The sequence below is a fragment of the Heptranchias perlo genome, chromosome 12 (genome assembly GCF_035084215.1).
Source record: "Heptranchias perlo isolate sHepPer1 chromosome 12, sHepPer1.hap1, whole genome shotgun sequence".
In the NCBI taxonomy this organism is placed as follows: domain Eukaryota; kingdom Metazoa; phylum Chordata; class Chondrichthyes; order Hexanchiformes; family Hexanchidae; genus Heptranchias; species Heptranchias perlo.
In genome coordinates this window covers 5945830-5960534 of record NC_090336.1, presented here as the reverse complement: position 1 = coordinate 5960534, position 14705 = coordinate 5945830, and positions in this window count along the sequence as shown.

Below are 14705 nucleotides of genomic sequence, written 5' to 3'. Positions count from 1 at the left end.
TCGGCGATGTCCCCGGTTGCACCCTGGAAGGCTGCGGAGGAGAAGTTCGGGAGGGCAGTGGTGACTTTGACAGCGACAGGTAGGAAGATGGTGCACGGGCCAGCCAGGAGCAGCTCGGCATGAAAGAGGCTGCAGATGTCCACGGCTACATGTCGAGTGACTCTGAGCCTCCGTGTGCACTGCTGCTCAGAGAGGTCCAGGAGGCTGAGCCTCGGTCTGTGGACCCTGTGGCGAGGGTAGTGCCCTCTGCGACGCATCTCTCTCTGCGGTAGCCCTTCCTCCTGCTATACAGGTGGATGTGTCACAGCACTCTGTTGTGGAGCTCCACGTGTCAGAGGTGGACGGCATGGATGGCGAGGCTGGTGAGGCTGGTGATGCTGTTCGCCCTCTGAGGAGGTCATGACTGCAGCTACGGCGGTCCCCATCCGCAAGATGTACATCTGAGGGGGTCCGCAAGGTAGGTACATGTCTCCGGACCCCGGGGTAAGTGTGCAGGTTGGTGACTGACCGTCAGGAGGAGGGTGGTGGAGACCAAACTTTGTCCCAAGTGACAGAGTGGCCTCCTGCAATGGGTGAGGGTCTCCCCCCCCCGCCCCCACCTGTCAAATGGACCTTTGCAGCTGCCACAGGCTGACAGCTGCAACACATCCATTCGAGCTGGGAGTGTTTCCCCCAGTGTGGGAAACAGTCCCATGTTGATGAAAAATCACACACAGTCCCTTAATCAGGTCAGTTAATGACCTGAAATACCAAACTAAATATTGTCAAGTGGCATCCCGCTGGCTTTAATTGCCTGCGGGATTCCCACCAGCGGGGGCTGCGCGCGCACGCCGGCGCGTCAGCGGGGAACCCGGAAGTGGGCGGGATCGAGGCGGGATCCGGTCCCGCTCCTGGATTTCGCGATTTTCGGGGCCCCCCCGCCGAGAACCCACCCGATAGCAGGTGGTAAAATCGAGCCCTTTGTATCCTCCTCATAGCTTACTTTCCCACCTAGCTTTGTATCATCAGCAAACTTGGGTACATTACACTCGGTCCCTTCATCTAAGTCATTAATATAGATTGTAAATAGCTGAGGCCCTCGCACTGATCCTTGCGGCACTCCACTAGTTACAGCCAACCAACCTGAAAATAACCCATTTATCCCTACTTTCTGTTTTCTGCCCGTTAACCAATCCTCTATCCATGCTAATATATTACCGCCAACCCCATGAGCCATTATCTTGCATAACAACCTTTTATGTGGCACCTTATCAAATACCTTTTGAAAATCCAAATATACTACATCCACTGGTTCCCCTTTATCTACCCTGCTAGTTACATCTTCAAAAAACTCGAATAAATTTGTCAAACACGATTTCACTTTCCTAAAACCTTGTTGACTCTGCCTAATGATATTATGATTTTCTAAATGTCCTGTTACCATTTACTTAATATTGGATTGCAGCATTCCAGCAATTCCTGATGACTGATGTCAGACTAACTGGCCTGTAGTTCCCTGTTTTCTGTCTCCCTCCTTTCTTGAATAGCGGGTAGCGCATTTGCTACCTTCCAATCTGCTGGGACGTTCCAGAATCTAGAGAATTTTGGAAGATCATAACCAATGCATCAACTATCTCTGCAGCCACCTTTTTTAAATGTAAGGAATCTTACAACACCAGGTTATAGTCCAACAAATTTATTTTAAAATCACAAGCTTTCGGAGATTATCTCCTTCGTCAGATGAATGAATGAAAAGGTTCTCAAATCGCATATCTTATACGATGTTGGGACAGCATCACACCAATCAAAAGGTGTCGTTGTTATTCAAACAGGCCAGTCACGGAGAACAGCACGTCCCAGTACACTCGATATACATTGTGTCTTTTACACAGGCAGGCAGAAAGAAACTCAAAATGGCAGAGAGAGAGAGAGAGAGAGAGAATTTTAAAAAACATATACATTTTTTCCCCCTTTTTGCTGGTGGGGTTACGTGGAGCGTGACATGAACCCAAGATCCCGGTTGAGGCCGTCCTCATGGGTGCGGAACTTGGCTATCAACTTCTGCTCGACGATTTTGCGTTGTCGTGTGTCTCGAAGGCCGCCTTGGAGAACGCTTACCCGAAGATCGGTGGCTGAATGTCCTTGACTGCTAAAGTGTTCCCCGACTGGGAGGGAACCCTCCTGTTTGGCGATTGTTGCGCGGTGTCCGTTCATCCGTTGTCGCAGCGTCTGCATGGTCTCGCCAATGTACCATGCTCCGGGGCATCCTTTCCTGCAACGTATGAGGTAAACAACGTTGGCCGAGTCATAGGAGTATGAACCATGTACCTGGTGGGTGGTGTCCTCTCGTGTGATGGTGGTATCCGTGTCGATGATCTGGCAAGTCTTGCAGAGGTTGCCGTGGCAGGGTTGTGTGGTGTCGTGGACGCTGTTCTCCTGAAAACTGGGTAACTTGCTGCGAACGATGGTCTGTTTGAGGTTGGGTGGCTGTTTGAAGGCGAGCAGTGGAGGCGTGGGGATGGCCTTAGCGAGGTGTTCGTCGTCATCTTTTTTAAAACCCTAGAATGTAGGCCATCGGGTCCTGGGGATTTATCGGCTTTTAGTCCCATTAGTTTCTCCAGCACTTTTTCTCTACTGATATTAATTACTTTAAGAATCCAGAACAGGATGGGATTCAGCAGAAACAGATCAGAGCCACCTCATCTTAGAGTGAAAAATTCCTGGCAGAAGAGCAGAAAATAAAGAAAGCAACAGCAGGCCAAAAACTAGAATTAAGACGACCCAGGAGAGAGTACAATCTCCATCGAAAACGGCAGTGGTGTTGAAAGTCACTATAAGGTCCAGCATCAGTGGAGAAATGGACTTCAGCCCAGGGGAAAGTGCATTTCTGTCCAGGGCCCACACATCAGCAAAATAAAGCTGAGAAATCAGTAGTGCATTAAAGTACAGTAAGAAGCTTAGCAGGTAACAGCAAACGGTGGGGATGGGCTGTCGGCAGGAAAAAATTACGTTGAGACTTGAAGCAACTTAGTAGCAAAGTAGTTCAGAGTCACAGCAGCCGAGTCTTACAGAGTAGTCCAGAAGAGCAGCGTAGTCCTGATGGCAGTGGCATCCAGGAGTTGGTAAGTCAAATTTGTGCTGAGTTCCAGCCGTTGAAAAGAACTCGGTGAAAACAAAGAACAAGCAAGGTCAGGGGATGTAGCTTTAAACTTGCAGCTTGAACTTGTAGTTTGAGCTAAAATGCTCCCACTATTAGAGCCGGGTTATTTGAAGGTATATTTGCTTCAAGGTTGGCTGTGGTACTGTTTTGTGAAATGAAGGTCCCTAGTGTGAATGCATTAACTGGCTTTATTTAAGAATCCTTGTCACTGCATTTACAGAATTTCTGGGGTTTGGAAGTAAAACAGGGAGTTACGTTGAATGGTGATGTTTTACTTATTTTAACAATTCAAATATTTAATCTTTTTACTACAGTGTATTACTGTGATGTGTGATGCAAACAGTTCGTCTGTTTGTGAGTGAGTTACAGTACCTGGTTGCATTCTCAGCTGTTTTCTGTTTGTTTACTTGGTTATTATGGAGGTCCTTTTGGTATTGTTCACTAACTGGGAAGACAGCCTGCATCATTGTATTAGAGCATTCAACATCCATGGGTAAATGTGAGGAGTGATATTAGTATTTAAAAGGAATATGATAGATTTTAAAGCCTAGACTGGAGGAAGTCAGTCAGGTCCATCTGACAGTGCAAAATTCAGCCTCCCCCTCCCACCCCTGTGCCAGTTCCTGAACATCTTTGTGCAGTTTACTTTTTTTAAGAGTGATTTAGAATAATTTACGGTGTTTATTTATTTGAGGTAGTTAAATTAGCATGCCCTCAATCTAGGTAATTCCCATTTGCCTCTAGGCTGTCATTGAGTCTAGAAGAGGGACAGATGCAAGTGAGTCACTCTTGTGAATGTAGAATGTGCAATTGGTTGGGATTATTATAGTTATGCATTGTAAAATGTTTTATTTCACAAATTAACATGATATATCTGGTATTAGATTGCCAATGAAAGAAACTGGATCATATATAAAGTTCTATAAAAGTCCCTAGGACTATTTTTATTGTCATATTTAAAATGTGTGATGCTTCAAGGAGAACTTATTTTTCGCTTCAAAGGCAGAATCACAGTTTAAAAAAGCACTAAATAAAATGTCAAAAATTAAAATTTTCCAGGTGGCACATTCCCCTAGAAAATACATCTCATTCTTGAACATTCACATTTCCCCTTCTCTAATTTCTAAATCTATTACTGATGCAAACCTTACTTTCTGTTGTAAGCTTTCAGTTTTTTTGAAACTATTGATTAGCTTTTGCTAATTTTCTAAGTTAGCATGTATGCGATATTCCAAGGAGAAAAAGTTAATTTAACAAGTTATAAAATGACATATTTCAGCTAGTAAAATGCTGATTGTATAGAATAGCACTTTAGTCACTACATACTGTAATCATTCTAAATCTCTCTTAAAATGCTGATTAGCTAAGTGGAACGGCAGTTGGTGTCCTGGATAAGAAAAATAATTAATTGTTTGTAAATATTTAAAGAAGATAAACACAGAAATGCTGGAAATACACAGTGGGTCAGCATCTGTAAAGAGAAAAGAGAAGTTACTGTTTCGAGCATAACCCTTTGTCAGAATTGAGGAAGAGTTATGCATGAAATGTCTTTTCTCTTTACAGATGCTGAGGAACATGCTATTTGCAGCATTTTGTTTCAGATTTGCTTTTTTTTCTTTTTCTTTATACAGTTAAAGGAAGTAGGTGCACATTTTCAACATGAATTACTACTTCCTCTGGGCTAGGTTAAAACATTTTCCTTGTAGGTTTTTAGAAGTTATTCCAATTTCCCTTTCCTATACCAAATTTGCATTTTGATTGCCACAATCAGCAGGGAGCCACTTACATAAAGTTAGCTTTCAGGCTGTAGGCCCCTTCAGCAAATAGCTCAATTTGGAAAGAAATTGAATTGAACTTTTTTTAATCATTCTTGTGGCCAACTGAGAGATACCTAAGCAAAGAAATGTCTGTACTGGTTGACTGTTTAGTTATACTGTAGTATGGTGCAGTGCAATGCATGTTTGTAATTTTTGTTTTCAATGTCTTATTTCTTTATTTCACCTTTTAGACACATGTGGAGGACTATTAATGACAGAAACTGGAGAATTCACCTCTCCAAATTTCCCAAATTATTATCCAAACAATGCTCACTGCATATGGATAATTAAAACATCTGATCACCAAATGCGGGTAAGTAATATCGCAACAAAAAAATTTCAGGCACAGCTAGCAAACATTATTGGGACTCTTACAGCAGGGTCCAAGAGAAATAACATCAGAGATCTTTAAAACCCACATTTTTTTGTGATTTTCTTGCAGTCATCAACATGGCATTTTAGAACTGGGAAAAAGAACATTTTTTACACTTTTTCATCCAATTTAAGCATCCATCCCTTCCATTATCACGAATAGTATTGACAATGCAAAGTAAAGCTGCCCCTATTCTGATCCAAAAATATGCCGTACCTCAAATGGTTTCTGCACCAGTGTGCCATTTTGTTTTTCACAACAATCAGCATTGTGTTTTTTTCTGAGTGCGACTGCTAGTTTAGTGGCAAATTATAACCCGTTTCTTGCTTCATACTTTTAGTCACTAGATTCCTAACAGAGAGAAGACTTTCATCCCTTAATCTAGTTTTGATTTGAATCCAGGTCCCAGTGCTGAAATTAAAATGTTCAACTCCCAACTCATGGTACCCCAGTCGCATATTTTATATACACATGCACTGGGCAGTAGATGACCTGATCCCTCTTTTTTTTACTTTAACGAGTGAACGTTGAATCCTGGAACCTGCAGGTCTTTTAGCTGAACTTTCATGTAGGGAAATTAAGGAACGTGTTGACAAGAATATCTACTGTATTTGATAAGTCAGATAGATTTAGCGAATCAACATAAATTTAAGGAAGGAAAGGCTTGCTGGACAACCCTACTTAATTTGGTTGCAAATCAATATTTTCTTGTTTGTCTGATCTTTCAAAAGAATGATGATAAGGCCCCTAATAAAGATAAAATATATAGATTGATGGCACTTGGTATATGTAGCAAATATTGCATTAAATGATTAGAAAATGTAAAGCAATGGCTGATTCTTGAAGAAATTTTCAGTAGAGTGAAAATAGAGAAAGTAGAGATTACCAGAGTGCATAGGAACAAATTCAAGACTTGCTGTTTTCCCTCTTCTTCATGAGTACCTCAGATGAGAATAAATAGGCAAATGGAAATTTTGTATGATCATGACCCGAATTTGCTGAAAAAATAACAGCGTGTGAACGATGCATGCCATTATTACATAGAATGTGCAGCACACAAATAGGCCATTCAACCCAACTGATCCATGCCAGTTTATGCTCCACACGAGCCTCCTCCCACCCTACCTCACCTAACCCTATCAACATAGCCTTCATGTGTTTATCTATCTTCCCCTTAAATGCATCTATGCTATTTACCTCAACTACTCCTTGTGGTAGCGAGTTCCACATTCTAACTACTCTCTGGGTAAAGAAGTTTCTCCTGAATTCCCTATTGGATTTATTAGTGACTATCTTATATTTATGACCTCTATTTTTGGACTCCCCATGAGTGAAAACATCTTCCTTACGTCTACCCCATCAAACCTTTTCATAATCTTAAAGACCTATTTCAGATCACCCCTCAGCCTTCTCTTTCTTGAGAACAGAGTCCCAGCCTGTTCAATCTTTCCTGTTAAGTATAACCTCTCAGTTCTGATATCATCCTAGTAAATCTTTTTTGCACCTTCTCCAGTGCCTCTATATCCATTTTATAATACGGAGGCCAGAACTGTGCACAGTACTCCAAGTGTAGTCTCACCAAGGTTTTTTACAAGTTTAACATAACTTCTCTGTTTTTCAATTCTGTCCCTCCAGAATTGAACCCCAGTGCTTTGTTTGCCTTTTTTATGGCCTTATTAACCTGTGTCACTACTTTTAGTGATTTATGTATCCAATGTCATTTGCAAATTTTGTAATTGTTCTTCCAATTCCTGAGTCCAAACCATTGATGTAAATGGGGAACAACAATAGTCCCAGCACCGATCCTCGTGGAACACCTCTTCCCACCATTTAGCAGTCTGAGTAACTACCTGTTTTCTGTTTTGTCGCCAGCTTGCTATCCATTCTGCTACTTATCCCGACTCCACATGCACTGGCCTTAGTCTACCATGCAGTGCCTTATCGAAAGCCTTTTGAAAATCCAAATACATTACATCTACTGCATTACCCCTGTTTACTCTTTCTGTTACATCTTCAAAAAATTCAGTAAGGTTGGTAAAGCATGACCTTCCCTTTTGAAATCCGTGTTGACTATTCTTTATTATATTTTCAGTTTCTAGATGTTTTTCTATTACATCTTTGACTAAAGATCCTATTACCGTTCTTACCACTGATGTTAAGCTAATTGGTCCATAGTTTTCTGGACTTGTTCTATCTCCCTTTTTAAATATAGGAATTAGTCCTTGACTGTCCGCCAGTCCTCTGGCACTATTCCCTTTTCTAATGAATTTTTATATACACGTAATAGTGCCTCTGCTATCTCTTCACTAACTTCTTTTAATATGTGTGGATGCAATCCATCTGGATTTTATCCTCTTTTTTTTATTCGTTCATTGGATGTGGACGTCGCTGGCAAGGCCAGAATTTAATGCCCATCCCTAATTGCCCTTGAGAAGGTGGCGGTGAGCCGACTTCTTGAACCGCTGCAGTCCGTGTGGTGAAGGTTCTCCCACAGTGCTGTTAGGAAGGGAGTTCCAGGATTTTGACCCAGCGACGATGAAGGAACGGCGATATATTGAATAGATTATCAATTATCTCCACGCTTTCTATCTTAGATTTAATTATATCTTTTTTGATCCCTTCTTGTAATGTCATCTCCACCCTGTTAGTTACCCTGATAAATACTGAGACAAGGGGCTCGATTTTACCAGCGGGTTTCGTGTGCGTTTCCAGCGGGGGGGCCCCGAAAATCCCGATATCCAGGCACGTGACCAGATCGCGCCATGATCCCGCCCACTTCCGGGTTCCCTGATGACGTGCGGGGGAGCGTGCGCAGCCCCCGCTGGTGGGAATCCCGCAGGCAATTAAAGCCAGCGGGATGCCACTTGAGAAGATTTATTTTGCTTGTTCAGGTCATTAACTGACCTGATTAAGGGACTGTATGTGATTTTGGAGAAACATGGGACTGTTTCACACACTGGGGCAAACAGTCCTCGTTGAACTGGACGTGTTGCAGCCGTCAGCCTGTGGCAGCTGCAAAGGTCCATTTGACAGGTTGGGGGGGAGACCCTCACCCATTGCAGGAGGCCGCTCTCTCACTTGGGACAAAGTTTGGCCTCCACCACCCCCCTCCTGACGTTCAAAGTCACCAACCTGCACACTCACCCCGGGGTCCGGAGACATGTGGCTACCTTGCGGACCCCCTCAGATGTACATATTGCGGATGGGGGCCGCCGTAGCTGCAGTCATGACCTCCTCGCCATCCACGCCGTCCACCTCCAACACGTGGAGCTCCACAACAGATTGCTGTGACACATCCACCTGTACAGCAGGAGGGAGGGCTACCGCAGAGAGAGATGCGTCGCAGAGGGCACTACCCTCGCCACAGGGTCCACAGACCGAGGCGCAGCTCCCCGGACCTCTCTGAGCAGCAGTGCACACGGAGGCACAGATTCACTCGACATGTAGTCGTGGACATCTGCAGCCTCTTTCATGCCGAGCTGCTCCTGGCTGGCCCCAGCACCATCTGCTTACCTGTCGCTGCCAAAGTCACCACTGCCCTCCACAACTTCTCCTCCGCATCTTTCCAGGGTGCAGCCGGGTACACCGCCGATGTCTCTCAGTCGTCTGCGCAGAAGAGCCCTGCAAATACACCTGCACCTACTCTGCAGTAACACAATGGGTGGCATCAGTGGTGGGTCCTCATAGTGATACCCAGGAGCGGGCATCATTGCACAAAACAGACAGGATTCGCGGAGACATGGCAGTGGTGGTGCCAATACAATGTGTGATGTGAGTTGTTCTGAAATTCAATATAGGTGACACCCATGACAAACCCTCAAACACCCTTGTGCATCCCCTTCATGCTCACGACACGTTTGCCTTACGCTGCCTACTGCACATATGTGATGCATGCCCTGTGGCTGCAGCACAGGTGGTGGCAGGTTGAGTGAGGCTGGCCGTGAGGGAGATGCACGAGAGGGTGAGTATGGGATAGAGCCATGAGATTGTATGAGGATTGGGTTGCGTGTTAGTGGCGGGGTGAGTACTCGCGAGGTGAGTAGGTGCAGGTAAGATGAGGATGGGGTTTGAGTGGGTATGAGGGGTGATGTGACAGAGTAGTGTTGGCGGTGCCGAAGGAGATGTGGGGTGGGGGCAGTGTTGTGGCAGACGGAGTGTAGGGGAAAGACTACGTGTTCTCACTGTGGCTGACCTACTGCGGTCATTGGAGCGCCTCCTGCACCGTATGCAGGTGGGCGATATGTTGGTGGTGCAGGTGACCTCCTCTGCCACCTCGAGCCAGGCCTTCTTGGTGGCAGAGGCAGGCCGCTTCCTCCCGCCCGCCGGGTGGAAGATCTCTGTCCTCCCCCTCCTCCTCACCCCATCTGATGATACCTGGAGTGAGGCATCATTAAACTGGGAGCAGCCTTCCCCCTGGGCTGCTCTATGCTGTAATTTGTTCTATTGGTTGCAGCATCTGTCAGTGGAGGACTGCCCCTTTAAATAGAGAGCCTCCAGCTGACAGATCGCACTGCGCATGCGCAGCCCGCCCGACACGCAGACCAGCAGCGCGGAGCCCGGTAGAGCAGGTAAGTGGATCCAATTAGTGTGTTGCCTGCTACAATCGCGCGGGCAACCCACTAATTTCACCGAGCGCGTTGACCACGCTCCCGAAACCCAACCCGCCGGAAACCCGCAGGCCTGGTAAAATCGGGCCCAAAGTAACTATTCAATATTTCTGCCATTTCACTGTCATTACCTGTGAGTTTATCTTGTGCATCCCTTAGTGGCCCTATCCCTATCCTGATTTTTCTTTTGTTATTTATGTGTCTGTAGAATACTTTACTATTTCTCTTTATATTCCAGAGTGATATGAGGGAAAAATTGTTTCCGCAGTGAGTTGTTATGATCTGGAATGCACTACCTGCAAGGATGATGGAAGCAGATTCAATGATAACTTTCAAAAGGGAATTAGATAAACACTTGAAGTGAAAAAATTTGTAGGGCTATGGGGAAAGAGCAGGGGAGTGGGACTAATTGGATAACTCTTTCAAAGAGGTAGCACAGGCACGATGGGCTGAATGATCTCCTCCTATGCTGTACCATTTTATAATTCTATGAACTTGCATTTATATAGTGCCTTTAACATAGTAAAATGGCCCAAGGCACTTCACAGGAGCGTTATCAGACAACATTCGCCACATAAGAAAATATTAGGACAGGTAACCAAAAGCTTGGTCAAAGCGGTAGGTTTTAAGGTGCATCTTAAAGGAGGAGTGAGATATAGAGAGACGGAGAGGTTTAGGGAGGGAATTCCAAAGCTTAGGGCCTAGACAGCTGAAGGCACGGCCGCAAAATAGTGGGGCAAAGGAATCTGGGGATGTACAAGAGGTCAGAATTGGAGGAATGCAGAGTTCTCGGAGGCTTGTATGGCTGGAGGAGGTTATAGAGATTGGGAGGGGCGAGGCCATGGAGGGATTTAAACACAAGGCTGAGAATTTTAAATTCAAGCCATTGCTGGACCTGGAGCCAATGTAGGTTAAGGAGCACATGGGTGATGGTTGAACTGGAGTTGGTGCGAGTTAGGATATAGGCAGCAGAGTTTTGGATGAGCTGAAGTAGAATAATAAATGCAGAGAAACAGGTAGAGAATAATAAATGCAGGTCAAGTGCAGCTACGTAATGTTTACAAAGGCTTTTCTGCATTTGTGTTTGTATCTTGTCAAAATGATATGAGCAAATTAATTGGAGTACTTTCCAATTACTTTTACTGAACTGAAAGATAGGATTTGCATTATAACTACTTGTCAAATAACTTGGACCCTGGGGATCAGCTTTCTCTCTCATGTAGTATTTTGAAAAACATTAGATATCATTTCACAAAGCCAAATGTGCGTTTTTTTAGACAAGAGTTTCTTTGGTGTGTTTTGGGCATTTGAGATATGAATTCAGCTTGCTTCCTTTTGAAATTTTAGGAATTTTGTTAACTTTATTAGAGATCATGGGCCTGATGTTACCAGGGTTGCGGGTTCTCGGCTGGGGGGCTATCGGGTGCGTGGGTAATGCGCCCGGCGAAATCAGTCAGCTCCCCGCGCGATCGTAGCATAATTGGAACCACTTACCTGCTCCTCCGGGTTCCCCACTGCTGATCTGCGCGTCGGGCGGGCTGCGCATGCGCAGTACAATCTGTCAGCTGGAGGAGGTCTATTTAAAGGGGCAGTCCTCCACTGACAGACGCTGCAACAAACAGAAAAAATCACAGCATGGAGCAGCCCAGGGGGAAGGCTGCTCCCAGTTTAATGATGCCTCACTCCAGGTATCAATACATAGGGTGAGGAGGAGGGGGTGGACAGAGATCTTCCCCCCGGCGGGCGGGAGGAAGCAGCCTGCCTCTGCCACCAGGAAGGCCTGGCTTGAGGTGGAAGAGGAGGTCACCAGCACCACCAGCATATCGCCCACATGCATACAGTGCAGGAGGCGCTGCAATGACCTCAGTAGGTTAGCCAAAGTGAGTACACTTACTCTTTCCCCGACACTCCGTCTGCCACATCACTGCCCCCACCCCACATCTCCTTCGGCACTGACAACACCACTCTGTCACATCACCCCTCATACCCACTCAAACCTCATCCTCATCGTACCTGCACCTACTCACCTCGCCAGTACTCACCCCGCCACTACCACTCAACCCAATCCTCATACAATCTCATGGCTCTATCTCGTACTCACCCTCTCGTGCATCTCTTTCAGGGCCAGCCTCACTCAACCAGCCACTACCTGTGCTGCAGCCACAGGGCATGCATCACATATGTGCAGTAGACAGCGTAAGGCAAACGTGTCGTGAGCATGAAGGGGATGCACAAGGGTGTTTGAGGGTTTGTCATGGTTGTTACTTATATTGAATTTCTGACCAACTCACATTACATATTATATTGGCACCACTACTGCCACGTCTTCACGAATCTTGTCTGGTTTGTGCAATAATGCCCTTTCCTGAGGATCACAATGAAGACCCACAACTGATGCCACCCATTGTGTCACTGCAAAGTGGGTGTAAGTGTATTTGCAGGGCTCTTTTGTGCAGATGGCTGAGAGACGGTGATGTCCCCGGTTGCATCCTGGAAGGATGCGGAGGAGAAGTTGTTGAGGGCAGTGGTGACTTTGACAGCGACAGGTAAGAAGATGGTGCTCGGGCCAGCCGGGAGTAGCTTGGCATGAAGGAGGCTGCAGATGTCCACGACTACATGTCGAGTGACTCTGAGCCTCCGCCTCCGTGTGCACTGCTGCTCAGAGAGGTCCAGGAAGCTGAGCCTCGGTCTGTGGACCCTGTGGCGAGGGTAGTGCCCTCTGCGACGCATCTCTCTCTGCAGTAGCCCTCCCTCCTGCTGTGCAGGTGGATGTGTCACAGCACTCTGTTGTGGAGCTCCACGTTTCAGAGGTGGATGGCGAGGCTGGTGATGCTGTTCGCCCTCCGAGGAGGTCATGACTGCAGCTACGGCGGCCCCCATCCGGAAGATGTACATCTGAGGGGGTCCGCAAGGTAGGTACATGACTCTGGACCCCGGGGTAAGTGTGCAAGTTGGTGACTTTGATTGTCAGGAGGAGGGTGGTGGAGGCCAAACTTTGTCCCAAGTGACAGAGAGGCCTCGTGCAATGAGTGAGGGTCTCCCCCCCCCACCGCCACCTGTCAAATGGACCTTTGCAGCTGCCACAGGCTGATGGCTGCAACAGGTCCATTTGAATTGGGAGTGTTTCCCCCAGTGTGGGAAACAGTCCTCGTTTGCTCTAAAATCCCACCCCTCCTCACATAATCCCTTAATCAGGTCAGTTAATGACCTGAACAAGCCAAATAAATACCTACAAGTGGAACCCCGCTGGCTTTAATTGCCTGGGGGATTCCCACCAGCGGGGGCTGCGCGCGCACGCCGGCGCGTCAGCGGGGAACCCGGAAGTGCGCGGGTTCGAGGCGGGCTCCGGTCCCGCTCCGGGATTTCCCGATTTTCGGGGCCCCCCTGCCAGGAACGCACCCGATAGCGGGTGCTAAAATGCTGCCCCATAGTTCACCGTATGATGTTGGCAGTTCAGTTTTGTGAAAAGTGTGTTTGAAGTTTAGAAACTGACCACATTCAGTAAACTAATTATCTCTGTTTCCTTCATGGTTTAATTTTTCAGTTTTGTTCTTTGTTGCTGCCAATATATTTCATATTGATTAGTATTGTTACAGATATAGCATAGTGTCAACCTTGGCTCAGTCTTGGCAGTCTTGCCTCTAGAGTCAGAATGTTGTGGGTTCAAGCCCTACTCAAGAGACCTGGGCTGCATTGACACTTCAGTGCAGTATTGAGGGGGTGCTGTACTGTACTATCAGATGAGATATTAAACCAAGACCCTGTCTGCTTTTACAATTAGTTATAAAAGATCCACTGACACAATTTGCTAAAGAGTATGGGAATTTTCCTCGTATCCGGGACAACACTTTTTTCTCCACCAAAAGCAGACCATCTGGTCAATTATCTCACTGCATTCATTGTTGTTGTATTTGCCTACATTACAACAGTGGCCCTGATTTTAACTCTGGGCGAGTTTTGGGCGGGTGGGTAGTAGGGTGAGTGTGAAACTCCACCCCCGCCCCAGGAAATAGGCCAGGGGTCTTTTAGCTCCAGGGCCGCATTATAATCTCACGATGGGTTTCCCACCCGATTTGCTGACCTGCCAAGAAACCCACCCACATCTGGAGAGCAATTTCCAGCGGGTCAGCCAGGGGCCTATTTAAAGCAGCATGTGTCATTGCTGGAAAAGGAAGTTGCTCAGAAATGAGCCACAGGCTCTTTGGTTCTCTGAGGCCTCCCTGCAGATCCTGCTGGAAGAGGTCAGGGCCAGGAGAAAAGTTTTCTTTCCAGACAGTGGCAGGAGAATCCCAAAACTCCAAGTCCACCAGACATGGAGAGCGATTGCTGAGCTTGTCAGCTCCAGGAGCATCACCCCCACACCTGGGGCTCGAATTTAGCAGGCCTGCGGGTTCCCAGCGGGTGGTCCTCCGGGAGCGTGGAAAACGCGGACGGCTAATCGTGTGCGTCCCCCACCCGATCGTGGGATAATTGAACTGATTAAGCCCTGCTTCCGGGTTCTCCGCTCCCCAGCTGCGTGCCGGACGGCTGCGCATGCGCAGTACCGTCGACGCGATGTAGGAGCTCCAGTTAAAGGGGCAGTCTCCCAAAGCCCCTCCTTCTACAAGCAAGCGGTTTGAGACGATGGCTCAGCAAAGGGGAAAGGCTGCGCCCCGTTTTTCAGACCTGGCACTGCAGCTGATGCTGGAGGGCGTGAGGAGGAGGAGGGAAACGCTCTTCCCACAAGATGGACGCAAGTTCCCTGCCGCCGCAACCAGGAAGGCATGGGC